General features: G+C 36.3%; 1 protein-coding gene across 7 annotated transcripts in view; it reads left to right on the top strand.

Annotated features, from left to right (window-relative positions):
• The window catches only part of LOC131694198 (ras-related protein Rap-2a-like), a 140,367-nt gene that overhangs the window by 28,665 nt on the left and 89,222 nt on the right, over window positions 1-22,480 (top strand). For 5 of the 7 annotated variants that reach the window (XM_058982692.1, XM_058982691.1, XM_058982689.1 and 2 more), the window contains exon 2: window positions 6,215-6,278. The exons of the other annotated variants lie outside the window; for them this stretch is intronic. The gene's annotated coding sequence lies outside the window, so the exon portion shown is untranslated. The remainder of the gene's footprint in view (window positions 1-6,214; window positions 6,279-22,480) is intronic. 7 annotated transcript variants of the gene reach the window in all.

The following is a 22,480-nucleotide window of genomic DNA, read 5'->3' as shown; positions in this document are numbered from 1 at the left end:
CTAGCAAATACGCGGAATCACTATTGATATAGTTTCCATAGTAAAGCGGTCCATGTTTGTATTGCAAAGTTGAAATGAAAATCAAATTGATTGGCTGCATTACGGACACCATGATGAGACTCGTGGTATGTCTAATTTCATTCCTCCTAACAATAAGGGCTGGTCTCGATTTGAAAGTCTTTTTGGATTTCCGATAAGTTATGGTTCTCAACAATAGAATAAAAGATATGTAAAGTATTTTTGTAGAGCGAATCAATTTTCTAAAAATCATCTGGGTTTGAGTCCCAAACCCGCACATAGGGTTAGAAATTTTTCATAAGAGATTTTTCTAACCCGAAGAGGCGAATGACCTTAAGGTTAAAACCTCTATAATCGAAATTTAAAAAAAATCATCTAGAGGTTTCACAAATGCGATATACGAAAAATGGCCGTTTTTAGCTAAATTGTCGTATATAAGCGGTTTTCACAAATTTTTCAAGGGGCAACTATAGTTTTATTTTTTTTTTTTTTTTGGACCTGAGAGAACAAATTTTATTTAATTTTTTTCAAAGTGGTAGAGCCTCTTAAGCATGTTATTGATAGAACCTCTTAAACAATTCAAACAAATTTTTTTAAGTCAGTCGATTTACAACCACCAAAGACACCGGTCACGAAATTCTACCGCTGACTGAACCAGCGCAAAATGAACCACAACACAGTACTTTTGTGTGCATTTTCTTAAGAACAAAGGAAACCGTTCATTCTACTTGTACATCTGCCAAGTTAGAGTAACAAACGAGCTCACGACGACAGTTAGTGCGTCTAGAACAAAAGAACCATCGTATATACTCTTGCCATCATGAGTGAATTGTGAAGTCTACATTGAGATGCTCAAACGACAATAAGTGTGTTTTTACAAATTTTGATCAGATTTTTGTGCATCATTGACTACAGGATATTTCTGATTGGTAAAGTGATTGCATAAAAAATGTAAGCGGATTTAAATTCCTTGATTAAAGTCCTACAAAGTGCATAGATGAATTTAGTCCAACTTTTTACATATTTTTTTTAATTACATCGTAATGAAAAATGACGCGGTGGGGCAAATCCGACCTTTAAATAGTGGAGTAAATCCGACTGGTTTTTTTTCCCAAGAAAATGTTCATTTATCAAATTGAAATTTATTTTTATTATTTTTTTTAACACAACGGTAATGTGCTTTTATTATTTTTTTGGACAATTTGATACTCGGGGCAAACTGGGGCAACTTTTTACATATCATCGTATATGCTACTATAAACATAGATTTATAACGATCCATAGAACAAGATTAATTGTATATATATATATATATATATATATATATATATATATATATATATATATATATATATATATATATATATATATATATATATATATATATATATATATATATATATATATATATATATATATATATATATATATATATATATATATATATATATATATATATATATATATATATATATATATATATATATATATATATATTTATATATTTATATTTATTGAATTCTTGTAGAGTAAGGTACATCCTTTTAAATTTCTACAATTGGATTTACTGTTGGAGAATCAAACTCTTAAATTATCTTACATTAACCAAGTTTCTACTGTATTACTAATTTGCTAGTTTCGTCTGTTAAGCCATGTTATGCAACCGGAAATTATTGAGAGAAGATTCTCTTTTAACAAAGTTAGGGAGTTGGTTCCAAAAACTTATGCCCCTAACAAGTAAGGTGTTACCGCAATGTGAAGTCATGTGCTGAGGAATTATATAATTTTGTACACGAGTGCTACGAAAAGCTAGTACCGTAAACCGGGGTGACATTGATTACTTTTCGAAGTTATCATTACACATTTTAGACGCAACATATTTTATTCAAGTTTAATATTTTTAAACCATGTACTGATTATGGAGAACAAGATTGGATGGTTTTACCTACAATTGTCCGATTTCAGCTATTTTTTCAAAAATGATTTCAAGTTGAAGTCCGTTTTCGTATTCCGGGGTGACTTTCATAACCTGCATGTTCACCCACCTTAAGTTATTGATGTCAATGTTTTTCATTCAAATGTTTGTTTAAATTAATTCTGGAAAGATACTTATTGTTAAATAGATGTTAATTGGTATTATACAAAGTATTTCAATGTATCGTAAAATTCGAGTAACCAAAATTCGTATAATTTGTGTTCAACTAGAATAAAAGATACTGAAAACCTTTAAAACTGCTAAAATTGTTTTGTTTCAGTGTTTTATCAATGTACAAAAAGTTTCATCCATTTTAACACGTTGGAATATTGAACAATAAAAAAATGTTCCGAAAATCTGTCGAAAGCTTTAGAGAAATCAATGAGAATAAGTAATGCTAATCCTTTTTTGTCGATTACTCTGTGGATATCATCATGAACCTTCAAAAGAGCAGTTGTAGTGCTATGACCAGATCGAAAACCAGATTGTAATCTGTGCAAAATATTAAAGTTTTGCAGAAACTCCTGAATTTGAGTTTTAAAAATCCTCTCCATGGCTTTGGAAAGCACTCTGAGAATGCTTATCGGGCGGAGATTATCAAGATTCGCGCACGATTTAGTTTTCTTCACTGGGATTACCTTTGCTGCTTTCCAAGCAGTTGGGAATGTTGAAGTAGTTATGATCAAGTTGAAAATATAGCATAAAATGAATTTCAAAAAAGGAAGAGATAGTTTTATAAACTTGAGAGGGATTTCATCCAGACCAACAGCATTAAACTTAATAGAGATAATTGCAATGACAATATCATTTTCACTGATTTCAGAGAAATGAAACCCGTACATATTTATTAGAAGGTGGAATCGAGAAATGGCTATTATCAGCGATGAAGTGATTACCAAAATGCGTGTTAATTTCGTCACTAGTACTATCACATTCTTCATTAAGAGCACGAGTTTTGGTTACGTTGATATCTTTCATCCGTTGCCAAAGCTCTTTGTTTGAATTAGAAGATGCAATGTAACTCGATGCGTAATTCATTTTGGCTAGATTTATTAAACGCGTAACATTGTTTCGAAGACGTTTGTACTGGTCAAAATCATTGTTACTTCTAGTTGATTTCCAGGATCGATAGGCAATGTTCCTCTCAATCATGGCGCTCAATATTTCATTGTTGAACCATGGATTACGTTTGGGCTTGTAACAGCGAATAGGAAATGTTGCATTGTAAATTCTCAATAAATTAACATTGAGAAATTTTACCATTAGGATCATCAATGCTATACAATAAAGACCAATCAACTGAACAAAAAGCATTTTGAAGCAACATTGTATTGGCACATGCATAGTCACGAAACGTTCTTGTTGTTTCTATCAACGTGCAGGAAATATTAATAGAGACGAATATTATATCATGCTTCGAGAAACCTGGTGCTGAAAATTGGTTGACGATTAGTATAAAATCAGGATTATTCGTAAGTAGAAGATCAATCAATGACGAACCACTCGAATGGTAATGAGTTGGTTCTGAATTAACACAAGTGAAACCTAAGTTGTCAATAACATTTTTAAATCTATTGGTTTTATAACAAGGTTTGCTTAAGTCGGTATTAAAATCGCCTACAATTATAGCATTGGAATATTGAGTAGATAACTCAGCAAATTTGAGATAGAGGATTTCAGAACTATCGGCCCTAGGCGGATTATAGCTAACGCCAAGCATAAATTTGGTCGATTAATATCGGACGTCAATAATAAGATATTCAGTCAAATTCATGTAATCGTTAACCTGAGTAAGCTCTGAATGTGAGATAATGCTACAATGAAGGTTCTTCTTATAATACACACAGATACCACCACCTCTGCCATAGGTTCGATCGTTACGAATAAACATATACCCATCAACAGCAATCACCGAGTCACTGACGTTTTCCGTGAGCCATTTAAACAGATAATATTAAACTTGCTATTGATGAAACATTGGACAAACTCGCTTAGTTTGCTCAACTGGCGAGCACAGATGCTTTGGATGTTAATATGACAAATATTCAACAGATCAGATCTCAGAGCACAATTCATAACAATGCGAGGGATGCATGGATGGTCCATACTTGTTGAAGCATTACTGAGTTCAGCCAGCATCAAGTAAAATTAAAAAGGAAGGATATTGCAGAAGCACGGTAACCGGGAAACTCTAAGCTTGTTCATTGACCCTACTGCACGCTTTTCGAAACTTTCTTACTTCAAATCCTTGCTCTCCCTTGAGTACTATGGCTCTTAATATTTGAAAAATACTTCACCTTCCAGTCCCTTGCTAATTATATGTCGTTACAATATAAAAAAAGAAAAAGATTGACTCACTATAAGTCGTTAATAAAAAAAGGAAAAAAAAAGAAATAAAATTACACTTCCTACCATTCAGAATAAACGCTGTATGTGGAGTAAAATTACATGATTTACGAAATTAAACGTCATGTAAAATTAAAATCAATCGTAAAACTAAGTCATTTTTGATGCTCATATATGTCAGGGTCAGGAGACGTAAATTTACACTATTTTTTCTAGGTGTGTAGATATTTCGTTCTGCATATCACATTTGCTCTCTTCGATCTTTTTTTCCAGTTTGGCGTCATCATCAAACATTGCTTGGATACGGGGTAGAAGTTGGTCGAAGGAGTCCACATGATCATTTGTTTTGTCCAATTCGTCTCTGGAGCGCTTCATATTAGAAGATGATTGTATAGCGAGTGTTGTTTTTCCTTTAACCATTATTCTGCTTGGTGTAATATTTGTTTATTCAGCATAAATGAGTGAACACTGTGAGTGCCACGAGATCAGTTTGACAAGTTGATGAGCTCCGAACTTATATGGTGGTTTAGAGATGATGCATGGAAGAAATTTCACGTAGATACGTCGAACGATTTCAAGAAAGTCGGAGAATATGACTACCGAACTTCACGATGTTCTGCATCACAAACAGTTCACAGTTTGAATGCCAACCAAAATGGAATTCAGACATATGCGCAAGATACTAAAAAGTAGAGCTGAGACACAAGGTCACGAATCACTCACTCTTGGCAAGCATGCCCTTCAGAAACTGGTGCATGTATGACGGGATTTGTACATCTACATTAACACTGGTTTATTTTATTTTCTGCTAAATGACTCATTTCGCAGATCAACCAGTGAAATCCTCTATTACAATGCACTACATTCGTTGTCGGTTATTTTCATACGTGGAAATTGCATAGAGTCATTGCGAAAACTCAGAACCAAGACTATCTGCTTGATGAAGGTTAACTAAGAAACCTGCTTGGTGAAGGTTTGAACATATTATTTATAGGACATTCGCCTTAACTCTCTAATGCTGACATTACACACACAAATACCCTTCTGCTGGCTCTTAACTATAGGGTGAGTTCAACTTACAATAAGTTCAAAACCTGTTTGTTATCCGATTTGGCCCTTAATTTACTTTATTTGTACATGCCATACTTTAAAGTGGCCAATTTCTAAAAATATTCAGCATTTTGATCCCACTATACATATGTGCAAAGAAATATTCGATAATCAAGAGCCGGTGGGTAATGTGGGTCGTGAAGGTAGTACTATCCATTTGAAAATAATTGAGTTGGTAATTACCCACTTGAAACTTTGGAACAAGCCTACCATCTGAATTTTGCCACGTATGCGTCTCGGGTGCACGTTTGAAATTTTTGACCAAGATTCCATTTGCACAAACGCATCGCAAGTGATTTATGTGAATGTAATGCAAGCGTATGTAGGAATGGATGGGGTAAAATACATTTATAAGAAAATTTTATCATAACTTAGCTATAGGCCATCAATCGGGAGAATTTAATTATTGATATCATTTAGCCATAAAACGTTGGTTGGGTTGAAATCACAAAAAAATATACAGAAACATGAAATTTTTTAAATTTTTCAAAATCATTATAAATTGCTCGTTGAAAAATAGGCGGGGCAAAACGGATCTGTGCTGGGGTAAAATGAACCACAGCAATGGGGAATAATGCATCACAACAAATATCGAAATAGCTGATTTTAATGTAACAATGCAGAAGATAGTAAAAATTGTAGCATTCGAATTAACAGCCTAAGTATATTCTACTCCACTCCGGTTATGTTTCTGACATACCTACCTACCGTTTTTTTTTAAATTTTATAGAGGTTTTAACCTTAGGGTTATTCGTCTCTTTTCAGGTTGGAGAAATCTCTTTTGGGAAAAATCTCTAACCCTATGTGCGGGGTTGGGAATCGAACCCAGGTAAGCTGCGTACAAGGCAATCGATTTACCAACTTCGCTATGCCCGTCCCCTATTAAATAATATGTACAGCATCATCGATGATGATACGTATTTATTAATATTAAGATATCATAAGTTATATCATAAAACAATCAAATCGGAAAATATTTATTCGTTTTTGTGCGAATATGCCATGACTGCTGCATTTGAAGAATTGTGTTGACCGTTCCTATTCTTAACGACTGTCACGATTCATTTTTTTCAGTCCCCATAAAGTTACAGCTCTTTCAGCACAATCATCAATGACACTTAAATTTTCCGAGCATGCTTAACATGCACAAAACACTCGTTGTTAGCCCATGCTGAAGGATCCGTGTCGAAGATCTCAGTATTAACCAGAATATCGAGATATTGCAACGAATTTTTGGTAACATATGTGTAGCTTTGAGCTGGTTTGCCCTTATTAGACCTTTTTCTATACTTTTCTTTTCCAAATTGTTGACCATTGCACGCTTAACCTCATCATCGACACATTTGTCGATGAACGCTAGTCAAATATTCAGCTTGGAGAGATACCGTAGGTATCCATACCATATTCATGATCCAAACCATCCCACGCATCGCGAATGCTTTGGAAAAGCGTGCCATCAAGTAAAGTGATTAAGTTAAAAAAAAACAGTTGTGCGCAACCATCATCACTAATTTGTAGACATGATGTCTACAAGGTAGATCGAGAAATTTTCTTCCTAGATATTTTTCCAGAAGAACACAAAATGTTCAATGCCCCATCTTTTCAAAATACTGTACACCTGTTCTGCAATCGATCTTCCGGTTCCGTTTTCAGTGATACTACAACTACTTTCTGTGGTATTCTGTAAAACCCGTCACAAGGACTACTAGCTTCTCGCTTTTTCGTTTATTGGAATCCATCGAAGTGAGCTACAGCTCCATTGAATGTGTCGAAAGTCACCATGATTTCAGCGAAAATTTGTTTTCGTGCCTGTAATGTAGAAAATGCATCGAAATACCGAAAGATTACGCAAAATTTTAAACAAACAGTTTTTCGCTTCCTGTGAGTTGTAGATTTGCTCAGATTAACAATCTGCTTCAGGTCATCGCAGAGGGCATTAACAACGGAACTAACAAAGCAAACAGTGCCACAATTAGATATTTTTCCTTATATAATCTTAATATTAAAAATAGCGCTCAGCTTCGTTTTGAAATGTTCGAGTTTCCTAACTGCAGCGATATTAGTTCTGCCGAAGTTTTTTTTTTCATTCTGCACCAACTTTTTCAACTTCCTGGTTACGTACTTTGTGTTCTGGTGATGGAATCCAGCTTGTTTCCATATATTGACGAGTTACTTAAACCTCCGGAAGTCGCGCAAAAGGCTCACCGAGCGAGCAGCCGCGGCTGCTCTATGACGATTTCACTAGATTTTCAGAGCAGCGTGCACTCAGTGCACTAGCGCGACTGCCGGAAGGTTAACAACCAATCTATAGCTTTCCGACACTATCTTCAGCAACACTTTGTGCTGATGACGGTAGAACGATAAAACTTCCAACGTTGTTGATAGTTGATGTTGAGGTAAGCGACTTTGGGGTAATCCCTGTCTAAACGTTGTGCTTGAATCCATGTATGTTTAATTTATTTAAAATTTATGAAAATGTAGTAAAATTTACTGAATTCATACGAACCGTACTTATGGAATACAAGTCGGACTCGATTACCTGGGGATTTAAAAAAAATCAACCCGGGCAATTGAATCATCTGGATAATCGCGTCAAACTTTGTTTGTGTTATTTTGTACACAAACTTTGTATGTGAATTGAAGCCTCATTCGCGAAGAAATTGGAAATAAAATGGTTAGAGTAAATTTTCCTACGATGGTAAATGTAAATGTACCTATTTTGACCCTAGTCGATTATTCATTATTTCAAGGTGTTATTTGTATTTTCAGTTGGATTTTATTCATTTGGCAACGAGTTAACGTTGTGCAAGAATTCTAAAATAAACTTTTTAATAACGTGTGTCTTTTGCAATGCACGTCAAACTCGATTACGCGGGGCTTCGATGTTCCGGGGTAAATAATTCGATTACTCGAATGAGAATAAGTAAGCAAACTGGGGTCGTCTGTTTTTTGGCTCCGGTTTAATTTACCTGGTGCTACTGATTCTAGCTGGAAGAGGGCACGTTGTTGCGTTGTGTTGCGTAAGCACGGTATACTTCGTAGATTGCAGACTGATGACTCTCATTTCCAGCCAGACTACTTGAGGAGCATTGGTTGGAAATAACAATTGATCCAGTCCAAGCGAGAGTTTTGCCTGAGAGCCACCATTGCGGGCCACGACCATCTTTACCGTAACTTGGGATGAGAAAGGAAGTGTTGATGTGGTACTTACTTAACGGAAGGCCCCGACTCGGTGACACTCCCATAAGCACCACGGATTGGGTAGTGGGTGGGTTGTTAGTCAGGATTTGCTTCAAGCAAGCGATGCGACTGAGAATAATACGAATCAAATTACTTTAGTTTTTCCTTCATTTTGTAGTAGCACATTAATGCCGCTACTTGTAAAAGTGTTCATGTTCTATAGTATTTCCTTATAAATGGCGCAATCGTGCGTAAAACGGCCGATTGCGTCAAAGCACATGACGTGCTCCCCTCCCATTTATGTCACAATTAGTCATATCTCTTCCTCCTAATAGCGTGGCAGAATTTATAAATGGTCCTTATTGGTATAATCACACGCATATTGAGATCCCGTAACTTGAAATTTTCCACCTCGTTCGAGTAAACGTTCCGATATTACAATGAAGACACGAAACAGAAAAAATATAAATGCAGCGTTCCTAAACGATATTAACATCATGCACGAATCAAACACCCCCCGTTTCCAAATAGTACGTACTTATTGTTATCTCAGTATAATTGACTGATGAGAAGTGATGGACTAAAAGTAACGCATTAAATATGACCATAAAACATTTGTTCCTCGTGCTGAAATGATTGCCGCAAATGGATTTGAATTGATCTTGCGAATTATCAATTCTCCACCCTCATACATAATTCAAAAGTCATTCACTCAGACAAGCCCATGCGTATTTCCCACATGCATTAAAGACCCAGTGGATTCGTTTCCTAGTTGGTCAAATAAACACTAAACAAACAAATAAATTAGTTTGCTCAGTCTAAAGAAATGTCACCTCGATTGGCATCAACCGGCGGATACGTGTTCCCTTACAATGCCATCAAATGAAAGTACATTTAAAATTACATACGACAAAATAAGTGCAATTCAGAATATAACGAAATGAAGATTGCTTAATTATTTACATTTAGAAAAAGATCGGAAAAAATAGTTGCATAACCAAGGTGGTTCATTTTCAAAAATAGCACTGTTGATGAATCACTTTATAAAAATTGGTGATAAGGGACGCGGACGAAAATAACTGACTACCGCCTTCTAGCTGGAAGAGGGCACGTTGTCTTCATAAACAGATCCTTGCAAGGGGTGAGTCGCTTAGAACAATGTGCCATACACATTGTATCACCTACGATAAGATTACGATTCACAGTAATACACGATCATTTCACTCGTTACCACAATGTGTGGCACAATGAGGCGCACTTTTGACAACTCAAAAACTGTCAACAAAGTGTAGTTGAATACTCATAGCAACCATTGCTTTTGTTTTGTGGAACACCATGGCACACCGTGGCACATCGTGGCACATTGCGGCACAAGCTACCACGCTATTTGTTTGTGAGCACAATTCGATTTGTGCTAAGCGACTCACCCCTTGGATCCTTGTCATTGTACTTGACCTTGTAGCATCATTGAGTTGACCAATGTCGTACCGGATTGTCGGGTGATCACTACGCTTGTAGTTTTCGTAAATTCTCCTACTCATGTTTGTCGCCAGCGAAGGACTACCAAAGGTTATCTAGATGATGGGTTCCCGGCCGCCTCAGCGAGGAGTACTGGTGGCGCCCTCTTTACATAGCCTAACGTCCATTTTTGTTTGAGCTTCCCTAGAATTGCCGGGTCTCTTATCAGAACTTTGTTCACCATTTCTCGACCAACTTTTTTCTACCACACATAGGGTTCCAATACTAATTTTCCTTAGAACTGTTGGCGTCATGAAACACGAAAACCTGGCTTAATAAAGACAGGTGCTTCTTTCGCAGTGCCTGAAGCTGCTCAATATTTACCTTTCTATCTAGTCCTATTGCATGAAAAGTAGAAAGTTCTATTAGTTTTAAATAATATTGCCAGGCTATGAAAATATTCCAAAATTTCATTTTCACCATTAGACGAATTTCGCGCCAACTCGAACAAACGTTGGCAGCACCCTCTCGGATTCTAATGAAACTTATTGTACACGAAGACTTTGTCACAAAAAGCCACTTTGCATATTTTGTTTTTCCAAAAATGATCTAGACTGTCTTTTGAAAAGGGCCAAACTTTTTTTTCCCATTTTTTTCAAATGGCTATAGTCTAAAAATGACAAATTCAACAAAAAATGTTGTAGAAGGGGTTTTCACAAAATTAGTTAAATTTTCGAATAAAAATATTGAAAAAAAATTTCATTGACTCCTACACTGAAAAAAAAATCGATTTTGAAAGTTTAAGGTCGATTTACAAAAAAACCCATTTTTGATTTGGATGAAATTTTGTTCCAAGATAATTAATTATGTTATAATTATTAGAGGTGTGCGACGATGCATTTTTAATCGGCGGCGGCGTAAGCGACATTTTTGGCCGGCGGCGGCGGCGTTGGCGGCGTCACGCCGTTGGACCCTATCGGCGGCGGCGCGCCGGCGTGTGTCGGCGTGACGAATATTGACGCCTAGGTAACTAAAAAAAATTCTTAACAGTACAATTCCTTTCCCAAATTTTCGGTTGCTATTGTAACAGACTTCACAACACATACAAACAAACGTTACAGTTTGAAGAAAATCTAAAAAATCATCGCCCACGATGTACTAGCGACATCTGTTGAACACATTGCACAAAATGTAATTCTCGCAACCATATCAATTTTTTTTTCAACTGATGCTCCAATAGTGACCACCCTGCTTGCCAAATGCAAGATAATAAATGAAAGGTGGAACTATTTTTACAGTTGTAAAATTTGAAGAACGAAATAGAAAAATTGGCGATGTCGCATACTACGACCTCGCATGAAATAATGATTGCAATGGACAAATTTGAAGAATGCAGAGTAACGACTGTATTTCAATAACCCATAATAATTATTTATTGTTCTATATTTGGGAAATTAAGCAACGGTAAAACATTTTTTGTTTTGTTTGAGGAAATTAATTGTTGTTGTCGTTTCATTGTTTTTTGTTTCTATTTAGTCATCTTTACCGAAAGCCCGGGGACAATTGACAGCTCCCATATATTGAATTCATAAGCAAATTTTGGGGTGATTTGGTGATGTCATGGCGGCTCGAATGGAGCGAAATTTGAAAAAGGCGCATCCCATTTATTATTTTCCATATCTGTGGAAAATAATCAATTAAAGCATTTATACCATTTCTACCATTTCTTTTTGCTGCTAGAATTCTAATAAAACACAAATTCTATTCAAAACGAATGGTGGTGATGTACTTTCATTGGCCAAAATGTTTTTCATTTACATTTCTCGAGATAAAAAGCACCAATGATTTAACGGTTTCAAACTTCACACAACAAGAAAACCAAAACATGTTTAGGAGGGAAGAGAGCCGGTTGTTAAAAACAACGACTTCCAGCTAAATATATAATAAGATTTATGTAACTTTGCTGACGGTTTTCAGTTAGGGATAAATTTATTCTCTAATAATAGTTTTCTTTATTAACATTTTGGAATAAGCTTTTTCTAAATGTTGTTCTAGCCACATTGACGGCGTTCATAACATACGTAACGAAACACGCTTTTCTCTTGAAACTTTTTCGTTTCGTTGTTCGTGGTACTCATACAGAGAAGGCATCCTAGCGCCACCACCAAATCGGTGGTGCATATATGAAACAAGAATTATCTGTCAAGTTGTCCCTGGGTTGTTTACCGTCGCTCTTTTAGAATCCCGCAGATATCAGGAACCCTAACACGAGGCGTTATTATTGGCATTACTGCGCAGAAATGTCACTTTTAATGATCGTGTAAGGACACCTTTCAAGGTAGACACATTACTTCATTTTCCAGGCTGGTGTTTACTTTTACATCTTGTAAGTACAAAATCGCCAATGATAAGGAATACGATTCTCTGGCACTACATTTTCTTACAACGTACGGTCTGCTTCTATCTTGAGTGCAAAGTATGCTCGATTTGCTGGAATAATACAGATCTACACCCTGACGAAACCTAAATATACAGTTACTATCAATCATAATCATTCCACGACTTGACGTGCTAGCTCCTGTTAGGTTGAAATTGATCACTAAACAAGTCTGATTGAAAATGGTCTGAGCGTTCTCTAGTTTTTCTAGCACCTGCACCCCGCCAATTTCTCCAGCAGTTCCAGGGAACAACGAATTCTAATCCATTGCATACATTCGATACACCGAATCAATTAAATTACTAACGTCCTGTTATGTGCTTACTCACCGATCGGCATCGTGTTGTAACTTAAGAAATGGTTGTGAACAACTCCCACCTTGGACACTTCGACAAGAATGAATTTTTCATTTCCTGCCCATATTGTTTGTTTTGGTTTGCATGAGATTAAAAAGACCGTAACGTTTTCGGGTGAGTGCGGAAACTAAGTAACGCAATTAGCTCTGTGTCAAAATCTCACTAACGCCACCGATTTGTAATTGAAATCGACCGTTTTTTCTACGAGTGATGAAAATTCATCTCTTGTTACGTCTTATTTGTCTGTGATACCGGGCCGGTGCAACTGACACTGAAAATCTTTCTTGAGTGGGGCTAGATCACACGATGAATAATTTATGAGACTAGACATCTTACCCTCTGCATCGCCACATCTGTGCACCAGCGTCGCGAAAAGTCAAGATCACTTTGCTCAACTATTCTTCGGGAAAAAAAAATTTAAAATAGGTGACGATTCAATCAATTATAAATAAACCTCGTATTGAAAATAAATGTTGTGTTTTCACAAAACTAGTTCACGTAAAAAAAAACATTATACTGAAATGTTTAGTAGGTGGTTGTGTCTGAATATGTTTAATATTTTTATGATTCTAATTCATAACTCGATGAAATATTGATTTGTATTAACTTTATTGACTAAAACAGTCAAGAATTAAACGACGTGCAACAATTTTCGTAAATTCTCGTCGTGTTATCGTGATATTTTAGTCTTGAGCTTACCGTTGGATTTTTTACACAGAGTCACGTGTCTTATAGTTTTCTACATTGTTTCACGGACATGAATTGTGGCTAGGTAATGTATTTTGTTCAGTTTCATTTAATTCCGAACATTTCTCTGAATTTTAACAAAGGAATAATAGGGTTACAGGTCCTAGTAATGTCTTTGTATCTAATGCTCGTGCCTCTGAGACTGGTTGCTAGCAGTTGTACACAATAGCTCACATAGAAATTTCAAAACCAAAAAGCAGAGCGAATAATCCATGAGTTCCTTGTAATTGTTTACGTAAGTATAATAAGATTATGTGGAAAATTAATTACTTCATGAATTACATCATGAACAGTTTCACGAACTCGACTGGTGAATCGTGTGTAGCATATTAGGAATTAAGAATCGGTTAAAAAATCAATGAATAATACACTGCGTTCCAGTGAAATTGATTACGTGCAAAGATTAGGATCAGGCACATAATCGTAAATTTCAGGCACATATATCTTGAAAGTGGAAGTTTTTTTTTAATTTGTGGACCATTTCACGCACACGAATGGTGAATTGAAACTTATATGCTCACAATCATAACCAGTTGACGAAGCAAGAATGGATCTTTGAATTATATAACGAGTGTCGTGTAATGGTTTTCGAGAAAATATCAAGATTATTTTAATTTTGTAATCCAATTGACGACCAGTAATACCAAATAATGATCAAGATGTGATAAATCATCAATCAGTTAACGTCGTATATTCGACCCAAGGACAATGTTCTTAGATTTGTGGATAAAATTATGAGTCAACAATTTTAGAGTTCGCGAATTGTCGGCGCGGGAAAAATGCATCGGCGGCGCGCCGCCGATCTACCGTTCGGCGTCGGCGTACGTTAAAAATTACCGGCGGCCGGCGGCGTGGCGCGGCGGCGCACAGGTCTAATAATTATGTTCCCTACCTACCGTCAAAAAATCATGTTGGGCACTTTTGAAGAAAAGAAGTTATTTGAAAAAAAACTTTACCTTGTTCAAACTGAATTTTTTTTCTTCATTGTATTTTTATCGAAAACTAAACCAATAAAAGTCATGATTATCTCAGAATCCATTCTTCCAGCTGCTAGTTGTCTGATACATGCAAAAAGTATCAGTAACGAATTTGGTATATATTCATAACAAACTTGAATGAATGACTGGAAGATCGGAAGACTGGAAGATTGGAAGATTGGAAGACTAAAAGACTGGAAGACTGTAAGACTGGAAGACAAGAAGACTGGAAGACTGGAAGACAAGAAGACTGGAAGGCTTGAAGACTGCAGTTCATTTATTCCTCTCAAAACTGATAAATTTTATGAAACATGAGCATGAGCATGATGACCATACAATTCATGCAATTGCTACTCCGTGATTGACCAGAACAGGAAAAATTGCACAGAGAATCAACGAATGGAGCCTGGGAGTAGCTTTCCATCCTCAATGTGTACTTTTCGAGGGTTCTAAATTTTGAGGTGTCAATAATGGCGCCGGCCTCGTCCTTACAGTCATCGGGAAGGAAGGGAATGTTGGTGTGACAACCGTTGTTATAGCGACCGTGTATACCTCTGCATCTCTGCGGTTGTCACGGGAAGAAATTTTGATTAGTGGGAAGGGATTAATAGCTACATAGATCAGGATTCGCCTTGATAAATGATACGATCTATGCAACTCTCTGAAGCGTTATCATGTGTTGTATCATATTGCTCTGGGCAGCCGGCTGCCGAGAATTGAGATTAGATTTATCATTTGTTGTATTAATACGGAAATTATTGGTGCGCGAAATATGCAACTTAAACTCCGGACAGCCGGCTATCGAGAGTGTTGCTTATATTTAATAGAATTTTTCAATCGACATGTGAAAATGTTATTTTTTTCGTGTTTCTTTGTTCCGGTGAAACTTCACAATACTAGAATAAACAGATAATTAGTTCTGGTACGATTATGTTTACTGCTTCAAGCTATCTCGTAATAGAAAAGTTAAATTTTATTATAATTAACAGTTACCTTGATTAAATCGTGATAGTATCATAATAATGTATTACATACTTTCTCCTCAAATGAATGAACAAAATGCCGACTCTATATTGCCTTCATTATGTACGCGCGATGTTATATGTGTCGGTGAATCGCATCATAAATTGGTCCATAAATAGAGGCAATGTATCCCATCGGCTTCGAAAATCATACCCGCTGAAAATCATTTGCAACAAAATGTATACCGCAGTAATATGACAAAGACCCCACCACGGAAACCACCCGGAACCACCCGGTCCACAATCCAAGGAAAGCACAGAAAACGGCATCAACATCTCCGTCTCGTTCCGTAGAACCAATACAAAAAGGGGTCGTGCACAAATGACGTAGCTTTTTTCGACGATTTTCGACCACTTCCTCCCCCTTGTAGCATTTGGTCACAAAATTCTAGCCTCGCCCTTGTAAATAACGTAGCATTTTCTATGACCCACCCCCCCCCCCCTCGCACCGCTGCCGGCAAACGAAAAAATTCAAATTTGTTTCGAATAATTCTTTCAAATATATGTCGTTATAAGCTTTTGACGGCTTTTATCAAAATTTTCGCAATAACAACAATTTCAATACACAATGAATCAATTACATGACAAAAATCGTGTTGACAGGTTTGTTTTGAATTGTATATGTCATGGATTAAATTTGCAACAGCGTACAAAAACGTTTTTTGGACATCTTACAATACCGCGAATTGAAAAATTTACTACATGAAAATCGTATGAAAAGTAATTTTTGCGAATTTGCATTTATTTCTCTTTAGAATAGAGGAGTATTAAATTATTTTCTTTGATGCGCGTCGAAAAAATTTAAACTTAATGCTGTGTCGCACTGCCCTTGCCTATGCGCAGTCGCCCACCATCCGAGCCAATACGATGACAAAGCCAGACCTACACCTATCCAGTGACGGTCCAGCTCCGCGCACGGACACCAACATTCTTCAACACGACTCAAATGCGAGCATTCACACCCGTCCGGCACGGCACTGTGTCGGACAAGTGTGAACGCCCGCACCCGAACCGTACGAAAGAATACCGGTGTCCGCGCACGGCACCGAAACGGATCGGACAAGTGCATATAGTGCTTAAAAACGGCAGATACTGCCCCGACCAACGGGTTCAAACCGGCGGGGCAACAGCATAAACAGTGCAAAAACATGAATATTACTCTATATAAGAAAACCGTACCACGAATAAGCTTACAGTTGCATTCACGGGCAGCCTGTATCAAATATCATATATCATACACATAGAGTAATGAGCCCATCCCCACCATATCGCTACCACCACCCGAAGCCGCCGGTCAGAGCAGCACCAGCCATCCCCGCTCAACGCGCTGCGTCAAAAGGTATGGCAACAACTGCGGTACCCGACCCGTCCAAACACGATCACCCCACTGCTCCGAGGGTATCCGTGCCCACATCTTGGCTCCCAACAACGAAGCAAAGCTGTCGATGCTAATCCCTACGCTTCCCCACCGACCGCAGGCCAAGCAATCAATGAACCATTGAAGCACCCTCCCAACAGGACGAAAATCCGCACTTTATCGTCTTGATATCCGCTAGCACTGTTTGAGAAAAAAAAATTTGCTCCCCTTTCTCTTGAATGTGGTTGTACGTGTCAGCTCCCGAATCCAGAGACAAACAAAATGAACGATGCTGATCCGAGATCACATGAATCACGTGACACAAACACTCCGTTGTCTTTCCACAATCATTTTCGGGTTCCCAACTATCCCAGTATAAGTCCGACCTGTGCATAATAATACGAGCGTGTGCATGTCTGGTACTCAGTGACGCTCATGCTTGCATATATGTGTGGCATGAAACTTTGATTAACTCACTGCCGTTTACTCCGTGTGCAGGGAGAGGGATAAAGATAGCATGTTAACAGACTGCTATCAAGGTTGCCAAAAAATGCATAAAAATCAGTATGTATACCGATTCATATCCTTTTTATAAACCAAGAAACTATATGTACGAATACACAGATTTTGGTTCAAAAATAGATATTCGCGTAATTCGGGACAAGGCCACTACAGCCAAACGTCATAATATCCCCAATATATAAATAAACCGAGACCAATGCGCAATATCGCCATGACTGTTCATCTGAGTATTTGAGGAAATAATGAAGAAATCAGCGGAACTTCAAAAAAATGTGTGATCTGTGAAAGTGCATCGAACAATGCCTCCACTGAAAAAATCTGTGAAAGTGGTAACTCTGATAAGTTCGCTGTAAAATTTATCGTTGGCCTACCACCATTTTGTGAATCGAATCCAATAAGATAAATTTGTATCCTATCGCATATGCTTTTCACTACCTTTCTGAATCGAATATTCTGGAATTTAACACATTCAGCTATATGCTCGGTATAGTGATGAATGAATAGAAAGCGATCTTATGGCGTCGCTACTTGCACTGTCATATAAAAAAACAAGACAGCTTCCCGGTATAAAGAGAATTAAAAGATACTAAAAAGATACTTCCTTTGGTTGCAGATGTGCGCCTTTTGGCAGAATGCAAATGGCCGGATCTCTGGAGATCTTCTTCATTAATTTACACTATCAAATCACTTCATTCGCGCAGTACTCGACTTAATTTCATTATCAATTAGTAGAACATGGCTTTATGTGGAAAACTAATATCCACTATAACTTTTAAATTGCAAATAGGGTGATGTGCCTATTATGGCAATAGAGCCTATTGTGACCCTATTTCGTACCCCTTGGTTTCGAACCAAGCATATGAGATAATGACACTATCGATTTGGCTAATACAGGTGAGACAAAATAAGCTATAGTTATATTCTTTATTTGTTGTGCACATATGTATTTAGAACTATCCTCTAAATCCAACTTTTAATTAAAACAAAATCACCTTATTGAAATATCTACTAATCCGCCTCACTCACGTAGTGAACCGAAACTGGATGCAACGGCGCTTAGCAAAATAAACACTTACGAGCCAGCATTTACCGCCTCATATCTCGTTATTCCGGCACAAATATACTAAACATTGCATTGATACATACCTTTATTTTAGCTGGAGAACCTTTTTGCGATAATTTCACTTTAAAATCACTCGTCAAACACTAGAATAGGCCTAGTGTTATAATAGGATAAAACTAAATACGGGGGTTCCTATTATTGGCATGTTTTGCTGATACACTACCACAATCAAAACCAACTTTTTGCATCCATCATACAGAAAAGAATAACCAGTGCGGCCAAACCAAAACATGAACTTGTAAATATAATGTAATGCAATTTCAGGTATAAGTAATCAATTATTTCAAGTTATTCAACTAATTGTTGATTGCAGATATTTTATTTTCATCTGCACATACAATTCGGATCGCGAGAAAGCAATGTGTGATGTGAAACTTGGCATTCCAGTTGCTAACCTTCGAATGGTTTTTTTTCTGCGTGCGCAATTCTGGGCGCTCTTCTACTAACAGCTGATGAGTTTCATTGATGTGCGTGATGTTTACGTTTGTTTTGATCGGCTGAAAAAAGCAGAATGATTCGTTTTACAAATCACACGTAGGCGTCCATGATCTGGATATCTAGTTAGAATCGACGCAAATGGAATATGAGGCATTGCGTTTCAACTAGATTGTTTTTCGATGAGGTGGATATTGGCACACCCATGAGGCGATAATTGAATCGTTGAGGTGGGAATAGATGCACAGAATGGAACATTTATTTTCATTTATGCTGAAAATTGAGGCAATTCTGCTAAATAAGCATTATATAGATGTTTAAGAAACAGTACACTGATACTTTATTCTGCGAAAGGTTATAGGTAATAGGGCTTCTTTTAAAGTTGTTCAAAAAATAGTGCGACCCTCTCCCTAATGGTGCCAAAATAGGCTCATCACCCTATCACTAAGAAATTTGATAAAAAGTCAGCTCAACATTAGTAGACGACATTTGGACAAGGCCGTGTTGCCGAATCAAAAAAAAAAGCTGATAAATTTTATGAAACAATTGACAAACTTTTCTAAAATTTATTTTATGTCTGATGGAGCAGCAGCACAATTCAAAAATAAGAAAAACATTGCAAGCTTGTGTAGTCAAAGTATGAGTTAAGGTTGGAGAGAGAATGGGTCAAAATCGAAAACGAAAAAGCAGTTTTTTCCACACCGAGTGTTAGATCTTCATAAAAATCAATCAGCTTATGTAAAATGTTGTACAGTACTGCTGATTTTTATGAAGATCTTACACTCGGTGTGGAAAAAATTGCTTTTTTCGTTTTTTATTTTTGCCGATTCTCTCTCCAACCTTAAGCGCAGAATGGCATTTTGTTGCAGCATCCCATGGAAAAGGACCCTGTGATGCTATTGCTGGCACTCTCAAGTGAATGACAAAAAAGCTAGTCTTGATCGCGACTATGGAAATACCATAACAAGTCCCCAAGAGTTATATAACTGGACAGTTGAACAAACTGATAAAAATATCACAAAATTAATTTTCTGCTACATATTCACTGAACAGCACAACAAAATGTCAGAAGAACTCTAAGAGCTGTATAATAAAATAACGCCAAAACAATACCTGGAACTCAAAAATTCCCCAGTTTTGTGCCTATTCCTGTGGCAAAGTAGAGATGAAAAGATATTCTAATTCAGAAGATGAACCAAAAATATTTTCCTTGTATAGAAATAATACAAAATAGCATGCATGAAGATAGTTTTAAGACAAATGTAAAATATAAAACTAAATAAATAATTATGTAAAATTCAATACATAATGTTGTGGTGGTTTCTTTCTCTAATTCTTCCTCAGCACAAAACAAGAAAATAAAAAAGTAATAATGGAATACCCTAGTGAGAAATTTTGGTTTTACAAATTTTCTTCCTTAGGGTGAAATATATCAATAATGGAATATTTGTTTAACGACATAAACTCTTTTAAATGGGATTCTTGATTAAGGGGTTACATACCTTTCAGTGATAAAAATGTCAAGAAAGTTTGATAATTTGAGTAAAGAAATAAAGGAATGATTTCATTACATCAAACTTATAATATTTTGGTAGCACATTTTTCAGTAAATCAAACAAGCATACGTTTATAAAAATAAATTGATAATTGGCGGGGCTATGGCTTTTTCCCCGAAACCCTTTTTTATTTAAGAGGTTTGCGGTGATTACGATTGGAGACCAATAGATCATCTAAAAATCCAAAAAGTTTTATTAGTATATGAGTATTCCTCGTACCTTAGTTGAATAAATAATATTTTTTTCTTGCATTCGCGAACGTTTTCAGTGAAAAATCGCTGTTTTAAGCTCTAAAAATTGTATTTAAAAATTCTTATCCATGAAACAAAAATTTCTGAATATAAAAGGAAATAATTACGATCAATTGAAAAAATTTAAGAAAATTGATTGAGTAGTTTATCGGTAATCGTGATCACGGAAAAACCATTTTTAGTAAAACGACATTTCGAGAAAATCGAGTTTAAAGTTTCAAATTACCACTGCTCTTGGTAGACGACGCGCGTTTGGAAGCGCTGTAACCATTCGCAAGGAGTTGTACTTTCAGATAAAGTAATAAAAAAAATTCGATTTCATGAAAAATGAAAAAGTATTTAACTCCTTAATAAAAATATGCCTAGTTGCTAAATTAGACAATATCTTCTCACAAACTGAGTTTTTTGGATTCTGAGATGATTATGACTTTCATTGGTTTAGTTTTCGATAAAAATACACTGAAGAAAAAAAATCAGTTTGGACAAGGAAAAGTTTTGACCAACTTGAATTTTCATCTATCTTGGAACAAAATTTCATCCAAATCAAAAATGGTTTTTTTTTGTAAATCTAAATTTTTAAAATCGATTTTTTTCAGTGTAAAAATTTGACCAATTTTGTGAAAACCCCAAAAACTAGAAAAACCTCTTCGAATCTTTCTTGAACTAGGGCTCTAAAGCATAGCCTACTAATTTTGTTTGTCTAAATGATCAGACTGATGGCAGAATTTGTTCGCATATAAATTTAACCCTTTGAAGGCCCAGAGTTTAGGGCTAATAATGAATGTTACATTAATGAAAACAAGGTTCTTTCAATTAGTTTAGAATGCATTTACGTGTACTTCGTTATGAAAACTGTTTTGAATACGCTGCCACCGCCCGATAAAAACATTTAATGACACTCTATTTCTGAAGGAAATATAGGGAGAAGTCATACAAAGCTTATGCTAGCTGCAGTCATGCCAGTTTTTATGTAATTATTTTTGCAATCGCTAGTTTTACTGTGTTTACTTCCACCTTTTTGTAATAAAGGGTTTAGGGGCTAGTTGATGGAATTTTATCTGTTTCTATTACACATATACTGCCCATTAAAGCAGGAGAGTCCCATATTTGAAATCAGCAAGCCGAGAAAAATATTGCCCAAGATTTACATTTTCATTAAGCCTTATGGATGATAAAGACTACAATCCAGCAGACAACTTATTTTCGACAAAAATCCATATGGGACTCTTATGCTTTTATGGGCAGTATAGCGCTGCCTCTCGTTGTGCACCTCAAGTTATGTGAAATCAATCATCTAATGTATTTTTGTTGCAAAACATATTGTTTTGTAGAAGCTGTGGGCGATATTGTGTTTTCAAGTATACCGAGTAAATTTACTTAATTTTAAACACTGTTATTTAAATGGCTTTGGTTTTTTTTTCACTACGCTGTTGTGTTGCGTGCCTCGGGAAATTCTGGTGGTGTGACGAAAAATCACCGCCACTTTTTCAAAAGCACCGTTCCACCCGGTCAATTGTTTTTCCACCAACTATTTTGCATGATTTGAATCCTGATAATCTAATAAATCGACTGATATTCTTCTTTTAGAGTTTAATAATTGCTTTATATGG

The sequence above is a fragment of the Topomyia yanbarensis genome, chromosome 3, assembly GCF_030247195.1.
Source record: "Topomyia yanbarensis strain Yona2022 chromosome 3, ASM3024719v1, whole genome shotgun sequence".
NCBI lineage: Eukaryota > Metazoa > Arthropoda > Insecta > Diptera > Culicidae > Topomyia > Topomyia yanbarensis.
Note: the sequence above shows the minus strand (reverse complement) of the source record. Positions and strands in the feature narration are given on the sequence as shown.